We start from the raw sequence: 20651 nt of genomic DNA, 5'->3' as shown, positions 1-20651 counted from the left end.
TCATGAACCCTCTAAAATCTGTCCATACATACTTGGATCTCAGGTTAAGAAATGTACTAAAGAGAGTGTGAAAAAGATGGAAAGTTACTGGATAATTTACTACACACACATACACACACATACACACGTGTTCAGTTGGGTATAGAAATCTATCTTATCCAATAAGGAAATGGAAGGGAAAAGGGATAAAAAATATGAGGAGAGGATGATAAAAGGGAGGTCAGATTAAAGTCAGCAGTGAGCAGAAGCAAAACAAACTTTGGAGTAGGGATATGATAAAACAAAACAGAAGGATAAATAGAAGAAAATAGGAGGGAGGGAAATACATAGTAATCATAACTGTGAATATGAATGGCATAAGCTCACTCGTAAAATGGAAGTAGATAGCCAATTGGATTGGAAATCAGAATCTAATCATTTACAAGAGACACACAGAAAGACAAACACAAAATTAAAATAAAGAGCTGAAACAGAAACTATTCTGCTTCAGTTGAAGTTAAAAAAAAGCAAGTGTATAGCCATACAAAATTTAACTATGTTATAAAGCTGCAATCTTCAAAACTATTTAGTACTGGCTAAGAAATAGAGTAGTGGATCAGTGGCATAGGTTAGGTACGTAAGATACCATAGTTAATGACTATAGTAATCTACTGTTTGATAAATGCAACGACTCCAGCTTCTGAGGTAAGATCTTACTATTTGACAATTTAAAAATGGAAAACTACAAAATAGTATGGCAAAAACTAGGCCTAGGCCAACATCTCACATCATATACCAGATAAAGTCAAAATAGATACATGATGTAGACATAAAGGGTAATACCATCAGCAAATTAGGAGAGCAAGGAATAGTTTACCTGTCAGATCTATGGAGAAGGGAAGGATTTATGACCAAAAAAGATAGAGAACATTATGAAATGCAAAATGGGTAATTTTGGTTACATTAAATTAAAAAGTTTTTACACACACACACACACAAATTCAACCAAGATTAGAAGGGAAGCATAAATCTGGGAAACAATTTTTACAGCCAGTGTTTTTGATAAAGGCCTCATTTCTCAAATATATGGAGAACTGAGTCAAATTTATAAAAATACCAATCATTCCCTAATTAATACATGGTCAAAGGATATGAACAGGGCAGTTCCCAGATGAGGAAATTAAAGCTATCTATGGTCATATGAAAAAATGCTCTAAATCACTCTGGATTAGAGAAATACAAATTAAAACAACTCTGAGGGACCACATCACACCTATCAGATTGCTAACATGACAAAACAGGAAAATGATAAATTGAGAAGAAAATGTGGGAAAATCAGAACACTAATTCATGGTTGGTGGAGTTGTGAATTGATCCAACCATTCTGGGGAACATTTTGGAACTATGTCCAAAGGACTATAAAACTGTGCATACCCTTTGACCTAGAAATACCACTACTAGGTCTGTATCCTGAAGAGATCATAAAAAAGGGAAAAGGACCTATATGTACAAAAATATTTATAGCAACTCATTTTGTGGTGGCCAAGAATTGGAAATTGAGAGGATGTCCATCAGCTGGGGAATAGTTGAACAAGTTATGACATATGAAAATAATGTAATACTATTATTCCATAAGAAATGGTGAGTAGGTGGACTTCAGAAAAACCTGGAAAGACTTGAATGAATTGATGCTAAGTGCAGTGAGCAGAACTAGGAAAACACAATACATAGTAATAGTAACATTGCACAATGACCGACTATGATAGACTTTCTTCTGAGCACTACAATGATCCAAGATAATTCCAAAAGACTCATGATGGAAAATGGTATTGTCACCCAGAGAAAGAACTATGGAGTCCGAAGGAAGATAGAAGCATACTATTTTCACTTTTTTGGTTTTTGTTGCTTTTTTCCCCTTTTGTTCTGTTATTTCTTTCACAACATGAATAATGTAGAAATACATTTAATATGATTGCATATGTATAAACTATCTCAGATTGCTTGCTGTCTTGAGGAAGAGGAATGGGAGAGAGGGAGAAAAATTTAGAACTCAAAATCTTATAAAAAGTGAAAGTCAAAAAGTATTTTTACATGTGATTGGAAAAACAAAAATACTATTTAGTAAAAAAAAAAAAGCAAGTGTAACAACTATGATCTCAGACAGAGCAAAAGCACAATAGATCTAATTAAAAGAAATAATCAGGGAAACTATATTTTGCTAAAAGGTACCATAGACAATATCAAAAAAATTTTACAATAAGTTTCTCTAATAACAGCCTCATTTCTCTAATATATAAGGAACTGAGTCAAACTTGGAAAAATAAGAGCCACTCCCCAATTGATACACAGTCCAAGGATGTGAACAAACAATTTTCAGAGGAAATCAAAGCTATCTACAGTCATATGACAAAATGTTCTAAATCACTACTGATTAGAAAAATGAAAATTTTGCAAATTTGAGGTACCACCAAATTCCTATTAGAAGTGACAAATGCTGTAGGGGATGAGGGAAAATAGGTACACTAACAAACTATTGGTGGAGTTGTGAACTGGTTCAATCATTGTGGAGAACAATTTGGAACTATGACCAAAGAACTGTAAATCTATGTATACTCTTTGACCCAGAAATGCAACTATTAGATTTACACCCTAAAGAGAAAAAGAAATAGAAAAGGGACCTATACGTACGAAAATATTTATAGTAGTTCTTTTTGTGCTAGCAAAGAACTGGAAATTGAGGGTATGCTCACCAACTGGGGAATGGCTGAATGAGTTGTGGCATATGACTGTGACAGAGTAATATTATGCTATAAGAAATTATGAAGGGGAGTGGTTTCAGGAAAAAGAACCTGGGAAGAATTATACATGAAGTGATGCAAAATGAAGTGAGAAGAGCCAGGAGAACATTATGCACAATAGCAGCAATGTTATAATCATGAGAGGTTTAAAACACAGAAAAGTCAAACTCCTATTTTACTAATTCTAACCATTCTTTTGCCTATTCAATATTTTGTGATGTTGTTGAAGTGTTATTCACTTTTATGGATTATCTTCCTAAGCTTTTCTTACCACATATTATTTCTTCAATACATTAGAACTCTTTGCTTTCTTGGTTAATTCCTCAGCCTCTGTGCTATTGCTTTCCTTCCCCTCAGGAATGCTTAACTATTGAACTCCCTACCTGCTAGCAATGGAGAAGTCTGGTAGAATTGCTGCTGAGGGTAAGCTCTGAGGAGAACTCTTTGCAATTATCTATCCCACTTGCTGTTAGTTGCAAGCTTTCTTTGCCTAAATACCTATGTTAGTCACCACTTCAATGGAGAGCCCTCAGACTGGGTTCTAAGGTTAGGTTGGGTTTGAGAAATGAGAAGCCAATAGCTGTGATGGACACTGTGATAATAGGTAACTTACCCTTGCTAGTTGTCCACTTTGCCACAATCAGGTTCAAATCTTGTTTGGTTCAATAGCTTCTGGAGACCACAAATATGAAAAACACAGTTCACAGCTCAGGTAAATTCAGAGGAGGGGTAGAATTTTGCTATTTTGTGTTTTCACTTTGAATCCTTTTTTTTTCAAGGATTTTTTGAAATCCTTTTTATTCAAATCCTCTTTTTGTTGTTCTTTCATTAAATTTGGCACCTTTCTGTTTTTGAGACAGTAGAGACCATGACTGAGCCTTCCCTCTGTAATCTTGGAAGTCCTTTTAACCCCCTTATTTTTTTCAGAGGCAGAAACTGGGATCTACACCAGTTAGTTGACTCCTGCATGGTCACAAAGGGATTAAGTGGCAGGGCCTGGATTCGAATCCAGGTTCTCTAATTACCAAGGGAGAATTCTTTCCACTGCCCTACACAATACATGAAAAGCTTTAATTATGCTTCCTACCTCACAGAGTCGTTGTGAGGGTCCAATTCAAATACTATACATAAAACACAAATCTGTATGTGTAAATTAAAAGTTATTCATGCAAATGATCAATTCCTCCTTTGAATTTTGAATTTCTGTCTCACACATTGCAGTATCAAACAGGATAGCATTCAATTGCCCAATTATTCTCTAATTGTTTCATGTGTATTAGTTGTATCTCCTCAATTAGAAAGTAAACTCCTAGAGAGCAGAGACCAGCACGCTGTAATGCAAAATGCACTAAACCAGCAGGAGGAAGAATTGAATTTAATAACTTTTATTGTTGTTCACTCATTTTTCAGTTGTGTTCAATTCTTTGTGATCTCATTTAGGGTTTTCTTGGAAAAGATACTGGAGTAGTCTGCCATTTCCTTTTCCAGTTCATTTTACAGATGAAGAAACTAAGGCAAACATGGTTAAGAGACTTGCCCAGGGTCACACAGCTAATAAGTGTCTGAGGCCAGTTTTAAACTCATGAAGATGAGTCTTCCTGCCTCCAGACCCAGCCCCTCTATCTACTGTGCCATCTAGCTACCCTATTCGGTAATTAGTTCTGCCATTTAGAAAAGACTTGATCTCGGGTAAGTCATTTCATTTCTCTGAACTTCTTCTCCTCTGCCTCCTCCTCCTCCTCCTCCTCTTCCTCATCTGGAAATTAGAGATAATGTCGCCTGTCCTGTCTGCTCCACAGGGGATCTGATAGGATAACATACAGCAAAGTGCTTGTAAAAATGCTATAAAAGGTGAGATGTTTTTGCATTCTGCGTGTCCTACCATAGCACCAAACACAAAAGAAGAGTTTAATAAATACTTTAAATCATTGAAAGTCTTAGTTCTGTAAGAAGGAAACAAGCATTTATTAACTACCTGTGGCAGACACTGTGCTAAGTACTTTAAGAAATATCTCATTTGATCCCCACAATGATCCTGGGAGGTGGGTACTATTATGATTTCCTTTGTACTGTTGAGGAAACTGAGGCAGACAGAAGTGAGTGAACCAGAGACATATGGCTAGTAAATGTCTGAGGGGATATTTTAACTCAGGTTTTCCTGAATCCAGGCCCAGAACTCTACCTACTCTGTTGCCTCTTGCTGGTTCTGGTGCCTTAGATCTAGTCTCTACTATCCAAGTAAAAGGGACTATGGAGCCTATTGCCCATCTCAGTATGGTCCAAAACATGTGAAGTCCAAAGAGACAATAGTGATGACTAAGGATACAATAGCATCAAATATTATTTTTGTTCTCAGCTACTACATTTTGCAAATCCATAGATGGTGGCCATAGGGACAGCAGAGGCATGGTTGATAATGATTCGCCATGGCTTATCACTCAGTTTCTCATTTTGCTAAAATCAGGAAGGGAAGAGAAGAAGATGGATAGATTGGGTGTGGAGTGGGCAGACAGTTCCTCCATACTTCTTAACTTCTAAAGAAATAACAAAGATCCTAAGAAGGATGAAAGTTGTCAAATATAAGGATAAAATACCTTAAAGCTCTTGCTACACAATATTAAAACAGTGGGTCAAGTTGGTCTATTCAGCAAAGAATTGGTCAGTCTTAGATGATCTCAATTAGCTCTCTCCTCAAATTATATTATATTTGCTTAATTGTGTAAATGCTATCTCTCCCAATAGAATGTGAGCTCCTTGATGGCAAAGACTATTTTTCACCTTCCTTTTGTATCCTCACCTAGCACTCTGCTTTGTGATTAGAAGATAATTAGAAGATACAATAACTAATTGTTGAATTCATCTAAACTGTGCTGAACCTAATTGTTCAGTCATAGAAAAGAAATGAGGAATAGTAGAAAGGGTGCTACTGAATTCAGAATCAGGAGATTTCCACTTAAATCCTGAATCCTAGTGGTATGAACATCACAACTTTTCACAGCTTCAGTTTGCTTATCCATAAGGTGGGGATCATAATTCTTATCCTACCTACCTCAGGGCTGTTATGAGGAAAATACTTTCCCAACCTTAAAGTACTATAAAAATTCAAGTTATCAATATTATTTAAAGAAAATGTTTGAGACTATCATAAAAGAATTTTAGCATTACTACCATTTGCTTGAGACAGCAAGTCACATCACTAGCTAGAGCTTACAGTTCAGGTAATAAACTGATTAGTGAAACAAGAATTTCTGGCTCATCTATATAGCCCTTATTTAATTAATAAGAGACTATAGCCCTGGTGCTATCTGGTTACTTTCTGCTCTGTCTTTCTGAAAATTTCAATTAAATTCCCTAGCATTTGCTTATAAGTTTATTACTTTATCTGATATAGATATTCCCTTTCTACCATTCATTCTTTGATGTGTAAAATGTTTGTATTTTTATTAGTTTATTTTAAATTTTCAACATTCACTTCCACAAGACTTTGAGTTCCAAATTTTCTCTCCATCTCTCCCCTCCCCCATCTCAAGACAGTGTGCATTCTGATTACCCCTTCCCCCAATCTGCCCTCCCTTCTATCACCCCACCCCCCTTCCCTTATCCCCTTCCCTTCTATTTTCCTATAGGACAAAGTCTATTTCTATACCTCATTGCCTGTATATCTTATTTCCCAGTTGCATGTAAAAACAGTTTTTAACATTCATTTTTAAAACTTTGAGTTTCAAATTCTCTCCCTTCCTCCCTCCCATCTCACCCTCATTGAGAAGGCAAGTATTTTGATATGGGTTATACATGTGTTGTTGTGCAAAATACTTCCATAATAGTCATGTCATGAAAGACTAGCTATATTTCCCTCCTTCCTATCCAACCCCCCCATTTATTCTATTCTCTCCTTTGACCCTGTCCCTCCTCAAAAGTGTTTGCTTCTGATTACCTCCTCCCCAATACACACTCCCTTTTATCATCCCCACTCTCTTATATCTGCTCTCCTCTACTTTACTGTAGTGTAAGATTTTCATACCCAATTGAGTGTTTATGTTGTTCTCTCCTTAAACCAAATCCAATGAGATTACAATTCATTCATTCCTTCTCAGCTCTCCCCTCCACTGTAAAAGCTTTTCTTGCCTCTTTTATGTGAGATAATTTACCAATTCTACTCCTTTTCTTCTTCTCCCAGTACATTCCTCTCTCACCCCTTAATTTTATTTGCCTGACCACACTCCTCTCTTGGCCAGGTCTGACAGACCTTTCCTACTGACCTTCTAAGTTGTCTTTGGCACTGCGGGTTGAGAAGTCTGGAAACCACCACAGCTACCAGTAATTCAGTTCCCTGAGGCCTGTTCATGGTTTGCTGGGGCCTGATCTGTGCTGGCATGTTTTGCACTGGACTGTGCTCCTGTATCAGACTGGTGTAACAGACCTTTCCTCTTAACCTTTCAGGTTGTCATGGGCTGGAAATTAATTTCACTTTGTCATTTTGTGGGTTCTGCCACTCTAGAATTTGTTTAGAGTCATTTTTACAGTTATTTGTAGGTGTTTGGGGGAGAGCTCAAGCAAGTCCTTGCTTTTACTCCACCACCTAATGTGTAAATATTTATCTTCACCTGTGCCCTCTGAAAAATTCTAAATTCCAAAAAATATCCATCCATCCAAAGAAGGGAAAGATCTACATTAGACAAAATAATGAACTTAAAAGCAAATGATGTAAATGATGTAAATGAAACCTACATAAGATTGCTGAAAATGTTATTTGGAACCCATTGGTTTTTGTGAATCATGAAACTGTGCTCTGAGCAACAGTCATTTAAATGCCTCTGCATGTTGAATATGGTTAGCAGTAGTACCTAATCCTTGAATATCTTTATATCTGTCCCTTGGATCCCAGACCCTGGCTTGGTTGCTTGGGCAAGTTGCCTGATATCCAATGATCCAGTGGATAAACTGATTTTTTTTTCACTTTTCACCCAGTTATATTGGTATCTATAGATAAAAACAAAGATTTGCATTATATTCTTCATTTCATTCAATGTGAATGAAACAATACAATTTATTTTGATTCAACATTGATTTAATCAGAGTGAATATGCTTCATCTGTAGATACTAATGCCATGATCTGAGCTTTCACTCCAGGGCCAGTGCTCTTCCCATTGTATGATGCTGCCTTTTTATATTGCCCTTTGGGTTGTTTATAACGTACATTGTAAGCCCCCTCTCCAAGGAATTAGGAAAAGATGCATTTATTAAGCACCTACGAAGTGCCAGGAATTGTGTTAAGCACTTTGTAAATATTATCTCATTTGAACCTCACAACAACTCTGTAAGGTAGGTACTATAATTTTCCCCAGTTTGGGAAACTGAAGCAAACAGAGATTAAATGACTTGGCCAGGGTCACATAACTAATAGATATCTGGAGCCACGTTTGAACTCAGGGTTTCCTGACTCCAGGCTTAGCTTTATATCCACTGTACCAAGTAGCTGCCTCTGAGGTCACTATGTTTGATGCTTTATAACCAAAGCATTATCAGGAGACTGTTATTGTTAAGGAGATTAGTTTCTGTGGTAATGAGCAATCCAAGATCATTGGATCTTCTCTCTTCTTATTCCATCTTCTGTGTTATATTTGTGGGCATATAGTATGTATATATGTGAGTACATGTGTATCCGTGTATGTATACTATGCACATTCATGCATGTATACACATATATTTGTATAAATCTACATATATAAACATGTGTATCTATCTGTACATATGCATATCTGGCTGATACATACATAAATGTGTATAGTCATATATATTTTTTCTTTTTTTTTGGAGGGGGGAAGGAAGGCAATTGGGGTTAAGTGACTTGCCCAAGGTCATACAGCTAGTAAGTATGTCAAGTGTCTGAGGCCAGATTTGAACTCAGGTGCTACTGACTCCAAGGCCGGTGCTCTACTCACTGCACCACCTAGCTGCCCCTATAGTCATATATATTATATGATGTAGATATATATTGGACTAACTTAGAATCTTAGATCTAGAACTAGAAGGAACATCAGAGGTCATCTAGTCTGACCCCTTCATTTCATAAATGAAGATACTGAGTCTCAAGACGGTTAAGTGATTACTTAATTTTATGCAGGTATTATCAGAAGCAGGATTTGATCCCAACTCCTATGACTCCAAAGTCAATGTTTTTTCCTTTAGATCACTGCCTCTACTCTTTGTAACTATATTCCCATAATCTGGGCACACAACATATTTCGTGAGCTTTTTTTAGTGTGGGTGCTTAGTGTTTGCAATGGGTCTGGTCTTAAGGAAAATTCCAAATGTGGGTTATGGGAGCTAACAATAAAATTCCTTTGAAATCCTGCTGGCAATAATGATGTGATGATCGTCACGATCATGAAGAATCGCTATCATTATGTGACACTTTGGAAGTTATAAAAGACCTTACAAATGTTATCTCACTCAGTCCTCACAATAATACCATGAGGTAGGTGCTATTATTTCTCCTCATGGTACAAATGAGGAAACTAAAGCTAATAGGGGTTATGTGACTTGTCTAGGATCATGCAGTTGTCAGTGTCTGATGGAGGTTCTGAACTCATGCTGCCTAACTCCATGCCCAGGCTCAGCATATATCACCTGACCAAGTCAAAAAGGCAAACAGGAAATAGACAGGAAATTGAAAGTGTCCATGTAAAGCTAACTTCTGCTTTTCCAATGACAAGGGAAGGGCTGTGTTGATGTGTATGAATGATTGTACAAAAAGAGAAAGCAATGACAGAGGCAAGGATTCCAAGAACCAGGGAAATGAGACATTTGGAAGCAGCAACAGAGCTGAGTGATACTAATGCTCTTTGGGGAGGAGGATATATAAATATTTTTTTTGGTTGGACTAGATCTGTGAGTTCATTGATGTTCTATCTTCTATGTAATATATATGCTTATGTTCCAGAGGCAGTGAGAGGTTAAGTGACTTGCCCACAGTCAGAAAGACAAGATGGACTTCAAGTTAAGGCTTCCTGCCTCTAAAGGCAGCTCTGCATCCACTAAAATAGTCCTGAACATAATATGACAAGGGAAAGAGTGGAATTGGGGCATGTAAGTGTCAGAAATTGATACCTTTAACAAACCTTGCCTAATGATGCAGAGCCAATAAGTATGTTAAGAGTATTTAGTGTTTCTGCATTACTCTCTGCATCTCTATAGGATGTGGTAGAGAGAAATGTCATGGCTGAAATGGCTCCTGGAATGAACAGTCTTGCTCACCTTGCTGTGGATATCATTGAGGTTTTATAGTGTTACAGCAATCCATGTATTTAGAATAACACTTTTTAATTTTTTTTAACAAGAGTGTTTGGAGAATCTCACTAGCAAAGGAGAAAACATTCGTTTGAACAGGTATGTTGGTAAGCAAAATGGGCTCTTAGCACTTAGTTCAACAAATGCCCTTGAAGAGTTTGGCTTTTGTTTGCTTTGAGTAATTCAGTGTGTTTCATTGAGTCTTACTGAGTGCTAAGCCCCAGGATCTAACCCCTATTAGGTGTTAACCTAACCTATGTGGATGTGAACCTCCCAGGGTCCTAACGGGAGGGGCTAACTCAAGAGCCAATCATAGCAGCCTAAGTTCTGGTCATTCAGATGGCATTTGATGACGTCTGAAACCCTTTAAGAAGAGAAGTCAGAGCCATTTGTGCAGGGCTCTCACTCATGGTGGTGCTGAGGTGGAGACTCTGGGCAGCTGTAGCTAGGAGCCCTCCAGCTTGTAACCTGGATGCTGAGACTTTGTTAAACTCTGGTAACTATGTATTGGGATTTTAATCAGACAAGATCTGTCTGTTGATGTTTGTATTTTGTTTGTACTTTGTTCTGAAGTTCAGAGTACTGGCTTCTTCCCCTGAACTAAGTGAATGATATTTGTATGCTGAATTAAAGTAAGCTTGTCAACCCCTTAACATGCTTTCCTTAGTTAAGCAGATCAAAAGAACCTGTACTTTTGAAGTGTGCTGGTAGCGTTCTTGTTGTTGGGCTTGGGTTGGTGTTACACCCCCACAGCAGCTGCTAGCCGGATTGTTGAAACAACAGGACAGTTGACATGAGGTTGCTAAAAACCTTTGGTAGTTATATGTCTTCTTAGTTTTCTTCTTATTTGATTGAAACATATTAGACTTGCTATTCTGAACTTCAGATAGAATTAAGCAGATGAGTAGATCTGTCACTTTAATTTTATAAGATGTAATGACTGAATTATATCTATATATCATTGCTACCACTACATGTGCTACCACTCTCATGTATGCCCCATTACCTTATACCTAGACTATTATTTTAGACTGCTAGCTGGTCTCCTTGCCACAAGTCTCTCCCACCTCTATGCAATCCTCCACTCACCTGCCTAAGTGATCTTCCTAAAGTCAAGGCTGGACCATACAGACTCCCCCTCCCCTCACAACTCAATAAACTCAATTGAGTCCTTATCACCTCTAGGATCAAATACAAAATCCTCTGTCTGGCATTCAAAGTCCTTCATCACTGTCCTCTCCTACCTTTCCAGTCTTTATAGACCTTACAGCCTTCGTCTACTTTGCCTTCCTGTGGACACTGGCCTCCTTGTTCTTCACACAAGACATTCCATTTCCTGACTCAGGTCATTTTTACTGGCTGTTCCACGTGCCTAAAACTTTTTCTTTCACCATTTCCACCTCCTCATTTCTCTAGTTTCCTTCATTCTCAAAGTCCAACCCTCCACAAGAAGCCTTTCCAGATCGCTCTTAATTCTAGTGACTTTCCTCTGTTGATTTTCTCGAATTTATCTTGTCTATATCTTGTTTGTACCTAGTTGTTTGAATGTCGTCTCCCCTGTTAGACTACCAGCTCCTCGAATGCAGGTACTGTCTTTTGCCTTTCTTCGCATCTCCAGTGTTTTGCACAATGTTTAGCACATAGTAGGCATTTAATAAATGTTTATTGATTGTTGACTGACTGGTTGCCTATTTAAAGATTCTTTCTCAAATCAAATAACCAATAACTCCAAGTTATTCTACGTGAAAAGAGCTTCCCTCTACTCCAACCCCCAGTCTAGGAGTTCACATATCATTTTTATGCTACTCAAATTCATTTATCATATATAATTTTATTATAGTAATTTGTATATGTCCCATATCTCCTTATGAAGTACTATACTGAATGAGGGATAAGGCTGTTACCTAGCTGAATTCTGTTTTTTCCCTAAAATCTAGCCCAACGCTCTGGACATGGAACTACTTATATTACATATATATCATATTCTTGTTATATAATATACACATTTCTACTAAAGTCTTACTTTGAGACCTCATTGGGGTGTGGAAATGGCCCTAGTGAGGCATCTGGCTGCTCAGCCATCCTTGAAAATATATTAAGTTATCCATGGTCAATCAGTCACCTTATAGCTATTTGGAATGGTATGTTGGAGGGGGACAGAATAATGTTCCCCTTCCCATTTTGTGTATAGCCAAAGATCAAAACAATATAATCCCCAAATTATCATTTTGAATTGATAAAGGTTTCTGCTGCTTATCAGGGTAAGACCCCTTTTATCCAAAGATGACTTGTCTTATGAAAAAAAGAGAAATACACCCATTAATCTTCAGATCTGACAGAGATTGAAGTGCAGAAAACATGATGTTGCCTTCAGTTCTCAGGAGATTTGACCTGACACCTAGATTGGGCATATGAACTAATTTGATTATAACTTGATCTTATGATGTTGCCTCCTTCTACCCTGTCTCCTCTCTACTTGGTGGACAAAAGATGAGAGGCTTTTGGCCCTACTCTTCCTACCTTTCCATTTTTTCCTTAAAATAAAGTATTAGAGAACCTCATGACTCACCTACATTGTTGAAAGTAATAGATAGAATGCTGCTTGAGCAGAGACATCAAAGGAATCATTTTCTTTCACTTTATCTTACTTTCATATAAAAATATAAGGATGACTTAAAATATGTAGAACAAGTTTTTTCACTATGTGCTAATGCTTATAGTTTATCAGTGCATAAAATTCTAAAATGTCAAAATAATGCCTCTCAGTCAGAAAATGACTATTTTATTTCTTATCTTTACAACAATAGCATCTGGGAGCTTCATTTCAACTAGAACAGCATAATTATAATAAAATATCTAATGACAATGTGAAAGGACAGGAACAAAAGCAGAAGGGACAGGATCACTAAAAGAGGGGTTCTGAAGGGTAAGCATCATTCAGCTTCTTGTAATTGCCCTCAGAATTCAAACACTCAACAAAAAAGAGAGTCTCAGTTCTGCAACTGATATTAATTGATGTGTATTTAGAATTTTTTCTAGCTAATTTAAAAAAGAGGGTAGAGAACCAAAGTAATTAAGCCCCATGCAATTATTCCTTCTGAGTTCTTAATGGACAATGATAACCATTCTCCATAATTTAAGAGTCAAAGAAGAGCAACTTTGGAATGAACCTTGGTTTTTTTGTCCACTTTCGAAGAGGACCAGTGACAGCACAGGGTGATATGGATTGGGATTTAAGTGAGGTAGAGATGCACAAAGTCATCAGCCTCACCCTCTCTTCCAGAGTCATCATCAGAGTCCAGTGGTGAGACAAAAGTCAAGACAACTGGCTTGGCCTGGGATGTAGTGGATGACCTTTGGTGTCTTTGATGTCTGACCAAGCTCTAAGCACTCCGCAGAGCCTGCTTCAGCCTCCTTTTGGTTGTTGGAACAAATTATTCTCATCTGCCCATTTTCTGCTTGAGGAACTCTTCACAGGCTTGGGGTAGACATTTCCCTAAGTAACTGATCGATTTGAGGCCTCTTGGTTACCCTCAACATGCTTTAGCCTATCTGTGAAGATGGCTTTACTGGGGCACGGCTGCTGCACATGCTACAGCTTCTTGGAGCCACATGAGAGAGTTGGGTAAAGGTGGACACCAAAAGTGGATGAGCAGCCCTGTTCAGAAAACAGCTCAGCAAGCCCATACAACAAAGTCACATCCTTCTAAGTATCCCATAAACCCTAAAAAGAACCTTAGAACCTAAAAAGAACCTAAAAAGAAACTCTTCATTTTACAAATCAGAAACAGGCCTATCATGATTACATAATTTGCCCGAGTTAATGTAACTGTTGAGGACGATTTTTCCCCCATGGGTAACAAGTTTTATTTGCACTGTAGTTACCTTGCTCAGAACAGTTTCAGAAGGATTTCTAATTGAGATTAGTCAGTGCCAGCATTTAGTCATTTAGTCCATCAACTCATGAATATTTCATCTTTGAAAAGTCATGTCCCTCACAGCCTAAAATATTAGCTACTAGAATAATAATGGCTACTTTCATGTTTACCAAAATACACTGAAAATATTTTAAGAGAATCTGCTTCTGAGAAACTTTTGAAATTAAAGCAGGTAAGCAGGGTTGCAATATAACAAAATAACATCCTCCTTCCTCCCCCTTCCTACCACAACCCACACCCAGAGTAGCAGCAGCATTTCATAGACACAGAATTTCAGAGTTCAAATAGAATCTGTCCATAGAGTGTCCATACAGTCTAAACGATACATGAAAAAATTTCTTCTAAAACATAGCTAAAAAGTGGTCATTTTGCCTTTGCTTGAAGACCTGCAAAGAGGGGGAATGAGCAGAGACTTTTGAGGCATCCTAGTCCACCTCTGGATAGTACTAATGGTCAAGAAGCTTTTCCTGACAACAAGTTTAAATGTGCTTCAATGCAATTTCACAGCTACCACCCATTGCTCTGCCTTTCGGAGCCAAGCAGAAAAATGTAAATCCCTCTTGTACCCGACACTGGTTCAAATCTTTTGAGATAACATCATGTCTACCCTAACTCTTCTCTTCTTCAGGTTAAATGTCTATTTCCTCCAACTAATCTTTATATGATTTGAAAATCAATGCCATACTTCACCACCTTAGTTGTTCTCTTCTAGACTGATAAATATCCTTCACAAAATGTGTCACATAGAAATGCTTAAGACGCAGTCTGGCCACAATAGAGTACATTGAAACCATCACCTTCTTACTCCCAAGAAGGGATTATTCCCTTAGTACAACTCAAAATTTCACTTGCTCTCCTGGTTGCCAAGGTACACTGATGATTCATATTAAGGTTTCTTTCCTCTAAACAAACAAATTGTTTTCAAACAAACTTCTGTTTAACCACGCCTACTCCATCTTGTATTTGTGAAGTTGATTTTATGAATCCCTCTGTAAAACATTACTTTTATCCCTATGAAATTTTGTTTGATTTGGCCCAATGTCAATTTTGTTTGATTCGGCCTGTCAATATTCTAAATCTTCACATGATTCACTGCATTAGTGATCTCTAGCTTTGTATCATCTGTAAATATGATATGTATGTCATCTGTGTATTTAAGTCACTGTTAAAATTATTAAGTGACACAGGGCCAACCATGGTTCCATGGGTACTCCTCTGGAAATGTTCTTGCATGTTGATGTAAAATCATTAAAGGGTCAAGTCATTTAGCCACTCCTGAATCAACCTAATTGTACTATTCAATCAAATGGATATGTGCTTACATCAATGTGAATGTTCCCTCCAATGATGCAGATCATAGCCCATGCTTATCTGTCCATTTTAGATGACTGCCCACATCCTTCCACAAATTTATCCCAGAGGGTTTACCCAATATTCTGGGAGTAAACCTTGCATTCTCTTAAAATTACTGATATACCAATGGAGCACATGGGCGGACCATTGCTAATCTTTTGATCCATAACCAAGTTTTATGTTAATTTGTTTTTTAACCATATGTATATGTATATTCATGTACATATATATGTACATATGGTATATGATATATACACATGTGTGTGTATCACTTATTTCTTTGATGACATCTTTTATTCTGGTAAAGTTCCTTATTTGTTAGGGCTACAATATACTTACACTTACTGTATTTTTCTCCATTTCCCCTTGAGTGATCTCATTATCCATTTGAATAAGATCTCTCTCTCTCTCTCTCTCTCTCTCTCTCTCTCTCTCTCCTCTCTCTCTCTCTCTCTCTCTCTCTCTCTCTCTCTCTCTTCTCTCTTCTCTCTCTCTCTCCCCATCTATCTATTGATGGACAATAGCTATAGGCTCCCCACTTAATTGTATATCATAATGTGAAAAAGAGGCATTCTCCATGAACTTTTTCCTTCTTTTGTGGATTATTAGGTCTTTTGAGTAGTTATAGATCTCTTTTAGGAAGCTTTGCAACTTTCTGGGACTTGATACAACTTAAACAATGTCATCCATAAATAAGAGCACCTGAAAAATCTCATGATCCACAGGGAATTTTTTTTCATCTTATAATCTTCTTTAGATCCCCTCCATGGCAATGGTAAATACCTTTGGTGACCATGTCTCCCTCTTTTAAACTTTGGCTGATATTAGTGACCAAAAAGTAAGCATATTTATATGTGTCACTAAATCTTTAAGTGAATCTTGCATCATTTTGACCAACTACATTTTGGAGGGAAGCTTTATGCTTGCATTTTGCTCTGGTGAATCAAATAATAGTCAATACACAATAGGCATAGTAGAATCTTATATTCTCTACCTCATTCAGTCAATTTTATGATGGTAAAGATGTTTCTATTGTGAAATATCAATTAGACCAAGCATACATATAAGATATCCATACCAGAGGCAACGCAATCATGAGAGCTTTAAACAATCAATGCACAAGGTATTTGGAGAAAGGAAAAATATAAAAGAAGTAGAAAATCCCAAATACAAAAAAATATTAAAAGAACATCAACTATCGATCTGCCTATTTTTCCATCTCTACAATTTTCATGAGAAAAATATACACAGGCACTGAAAATATCTCCTTCAGAATTTCAGCCCATGAGATCCTACCTGTTCTTCTGAACCCTTTAGAGTCTGTTCTCCCAAAATCAAGGATGGATATCAGACTATTTTTGGCTCACCTCTTTTTCTATCATAGACTCTAAGGGGGTGGGCATTCCCACTCACCCATTTCTAAGGTTCCTGTCATTTCCATCCCAGTAATTGTTTCCCTCTTCTTGGTAAGAATAGCATACAAAATAGAATTAACCCTTGTTATTTCCTCCATCCTTAAGGAAAGTGCATAAATTATTAGCTTTTCTATTTTGGGCAAAATGAGTTATAACTAATGTCATGATAATTTCATTTTCCCATGACACTATAGCATGCATTCATGACAGGTTTGTGGCGTTTCCCAATTCCTCATCTATTTCTTCTTTCTGTCCAGGAGGTCAATCAGATATTCTCATGACCATATTGCTTTTGTTTTGCCTATGTTTATTTGTATTCAAATAATGTTTCCTTATTATGATAACAAGGTTTCCCACATGAGTATTTCTTCCTAATATAACAGTGCTAGTCTGCCCCACAACCCCTGGCTTCTCCCCTGTTAGAATGGAAGCTCCTTGGGAGTAAAAATTGTCAGATTTTCTATATTTGCTTCCCCAGGACCAAAAGAAGGACCTGAAAAATAGTAAATCCTTGAAAAGTGTTTGTTGGTTGATTTATTGTTTGAGTCTAACAATTCTTTTTTTAATAAGTTATACCCTTGTAGAGCCATATTCTAGTTGTGGTTTTCATTCCACCAAGTTAAAATTATAATTTCAAACATTCGCTTTCTCTTAGAATCTCTAGAGAATCTTGCTTGTTAGTATGTTTTTTCCCCTTTGAATAAATTTGCTTGAGATATGCAAACATGCTTTTTCTGAAAGCATAAGCAAGCAGACACCTTTGAATGTAGATTTTAAAAATGTTTTGCTAAATTAAATTTAATAGTGGAACTTGTTGCTCATTATAATCTCAATAAAGAACTTTAGGCCTTTCTGGAAATTAATCAAGAATTACACCAAATTCCATGCCGGATTAAAGCTATTTGGGTTACAAAAAACAGCTCCTATGCCCCAATATCACATTTTCTTTTTTTCTCCCCTCAGAAAGATGGAAATAAACTATCAGACAAAGAGGTTTTTTCAACTAAATTATATTCAGTAAATATTTATTAAGAATGCTGAGAGAGTAGGACTCTGCTGTGTTCTCAGAAAAAAGACTACATAACAAGATACTTAATTCAAATCACATGAATGCATATACAAAACTGAACAGAACAGACCAAGAAAAACAATGTGAGCTTTAATATATGTTGTGCCTATCTAATTGAGTTCACAGATCTACTTGGTTTTAAGCACCAAACTTAAGGAAAGTTCTTAAGGAAAATTCTATGTCTGTGGATTTTAAGATGATAAATTACCAAGAGGCTTTTCAGGAAGAGACAGGGTAGTGTAGTGTCATTAAAACACCACCACCAACAACACTTAATATGGAAGTTCTCAAAGACTCATGATGATGTAACAGAGAAGTGATAAACTTGGAGTACAGATTTGAAACTTTTTTGGACATGGTTACGTATTTACAATGGATTTTGTTTTTCTTGCTTTCCCAATGGGGAGGAGGAAAGGGAAGTAGGAGAAAGAATTTCAATTGGAAAATAAAATAAAATTGAATTTCAGAAAAAACATTGTAGCTGAAGTAAAAAAAAAATAGCAAGTCTTGGCTCTACTACTTGGTTCTGTATGACCTTGAGCAAGTCTTGTAAATGGCCCCATTTGGGGTTTTCTTGGCAGAAAATACTGAAGGGTTTGCTATTTCCTTCTCCAGGTCATTTTATAGATGAGGAAACTGAGGCAAATAGGGTTAAGTGACAAATAGGGTTAAGCCCAGGGTAACCCAGCTAGTAAGTGAACTCGGATTTTTGTGACTCCAGGCCTTGTACACCATCCAGTCACCCTTAAATCTATAGTGCTAAGATTGTAATCATTGTAATTATTATTTAAGAATTTTCCCTCCCCTTGCTGACTGTGTAAACCCTACTTGTCCAGAGTTTTCTCTAGACAAGAAAGAAGTACAAAACCACTGTAAGTTTACCCCAGGGAAATAGTGACCAAAAAACCTCCATATTTCAACTAATCTTCCTGAAGGTATTTTAACATAGAGGAAGCTCGGAGAAGGAATTGGGGGCAAAGTTCCCTAGTAGAGAGAATCTATATGGTTCCGGTAGCAGTGGGGAGAGAAAAATAAAGGCAAGTCAAACATCTCTACTAACAATCTTGTTAAGATTTCCTTCTCTGCCCTCACAAGGTTAACCTTTGGAAAGTCCATTCCAGGACAAGCAGGTATAACGCTTCTGGGCAATGACTTTTTAAAGATAAATTTTTTTGTTTTCCTAATTTTTAGTCACTTGGCCTAAACATGTACACTATTTCCCGACTCTCTTCTTCCTTGATCTGGCAGGCAGAATTCATTTTAAATGTGTCGTAAGGGTTTTAATTGACCAGTTCCATTCACATCTAATTACAAAAATACATTTCCCATTTCACTTTGGTTCCATAACAGTATCCTTGTTTCCAAGCTTCAGCAACCTCTCAATGAATGTTCCGGGAAAATGTGCCTTCAAATGTTCAGCAATATTCTCACCCTATTTATCACAAAAATTTTTTTCCAGCCAAATCCTTTTGAAGCTCCATGACTTTGTGGTTCTTTGCTTTTAATGAATTTAAAGATAAGCATTCACTCTTGGATGTTTTTTCCCTTTTAAATGTGGCTTGTAAATATTTCTGTTTTAATTACTTTACTGTTTAGCTAGTCATGACCAAATAAAATGTTAATATTTTGAAATGTAACAAGATTCAAAATAGTTTAATTTGGGCATTGTTCATAGAGCTACAGAATTAACTAGATGATTTGATTTTTAAATCATATTTGCAGCCAAGGTAGGTACCATCAATCAGATTGAATGTGAAGTTAGTTCCATTTGTTCTACAAGACAATTGAAAATACTAATTTGACCCTGTTTTACTGTTGAAATCTTCAGTTTCTATATCCATAATTAACATGGATAGCTAAATATCTGGGACTAAGACCCTCTGTAGACACACTGAAATACCCATATTCCACATTCCATTTAGAATGTCTGGCCCTGTTAATGACTCAGATTTCTCCCATTATATAATTACTGCCTACTGAGACATCCTTCTCCCCCACTGCCAACACGTAGCTCCAACCTACCTTTCATGTTAGGTCCTTGGTCTTGATCATTCAGTTTTACTTCCTTAGATGCAAGCTACTGTCCCTATCAAAATGTTCATCTCTTCTCAGATCAGCCCTGCTCAACCCAGTTCATCCCTTTTCTCCTATACCTTGGGGACCATGATTTATTTGTATCAAACTCTCAACCATTTTCAAGGTTTGCCCAACATGTTACTTCTGCTTCTTCAATATAACCAAAATTTGTCTTTCTTTGAAGACCTCACATTTCTGTAAGTACTTGTCTTCTTCCTCTAACTTAAGTGGCCTCTGGACAGCATGCTTCTTGCTTTCTTCCTTCTGCTACTTCTGGATGATTTTTTTTAGCTCTGATCTAAGTTTTCTTTCCTTCTACTAAACGCATGTATTCTGTTTATTATTGCCCTCTCACAATCCATTCTGCTTTTACTTCCTGAAACCTAGGTCACTTTTCTAAATTAATCAATTACTTTAAATGCTGACTAATGGTTTCATACTTTACCTCATCACCTGTCTTCCTCTCCACGTACTTCAGAATTCATGTTGACAACACACCTCTGTTGTTTAGTGTTGATGTGTCTATGAAGCATAAAAGTTCTCTAATGAGGACTTTGTTCTAGTGGCGATGGTTTCTCTCTCATAAAAAACCGAATTCTATATTTTTCTGAATTTCAGTATTGAGACCACATTGACAATTATTGTTAATTCATAATTTATCCATATACCTGAGCTCTACTTTCTTACTTGGACTTTTAAAAGGAGAAGAGAGATACAGGGGCACAGAAAGAA

Source organism: Trichosurus vulpecula, chromosome 1, assembly GCF_011100635.1.
Source record: "Trichosurus vulpecula isolate mTriVul1 chromosome 1, mTriVul1.pri, whole genome shotgun sequence".
NCBI lineage: Eukaryota > Metazoa > Chordata > Mammalia > Diprotodontia > Phalangeridae > Trichosurus > Trichosurus vulpecula.
Note: the sequence above shows the minus strand (reverse complement) of the source record.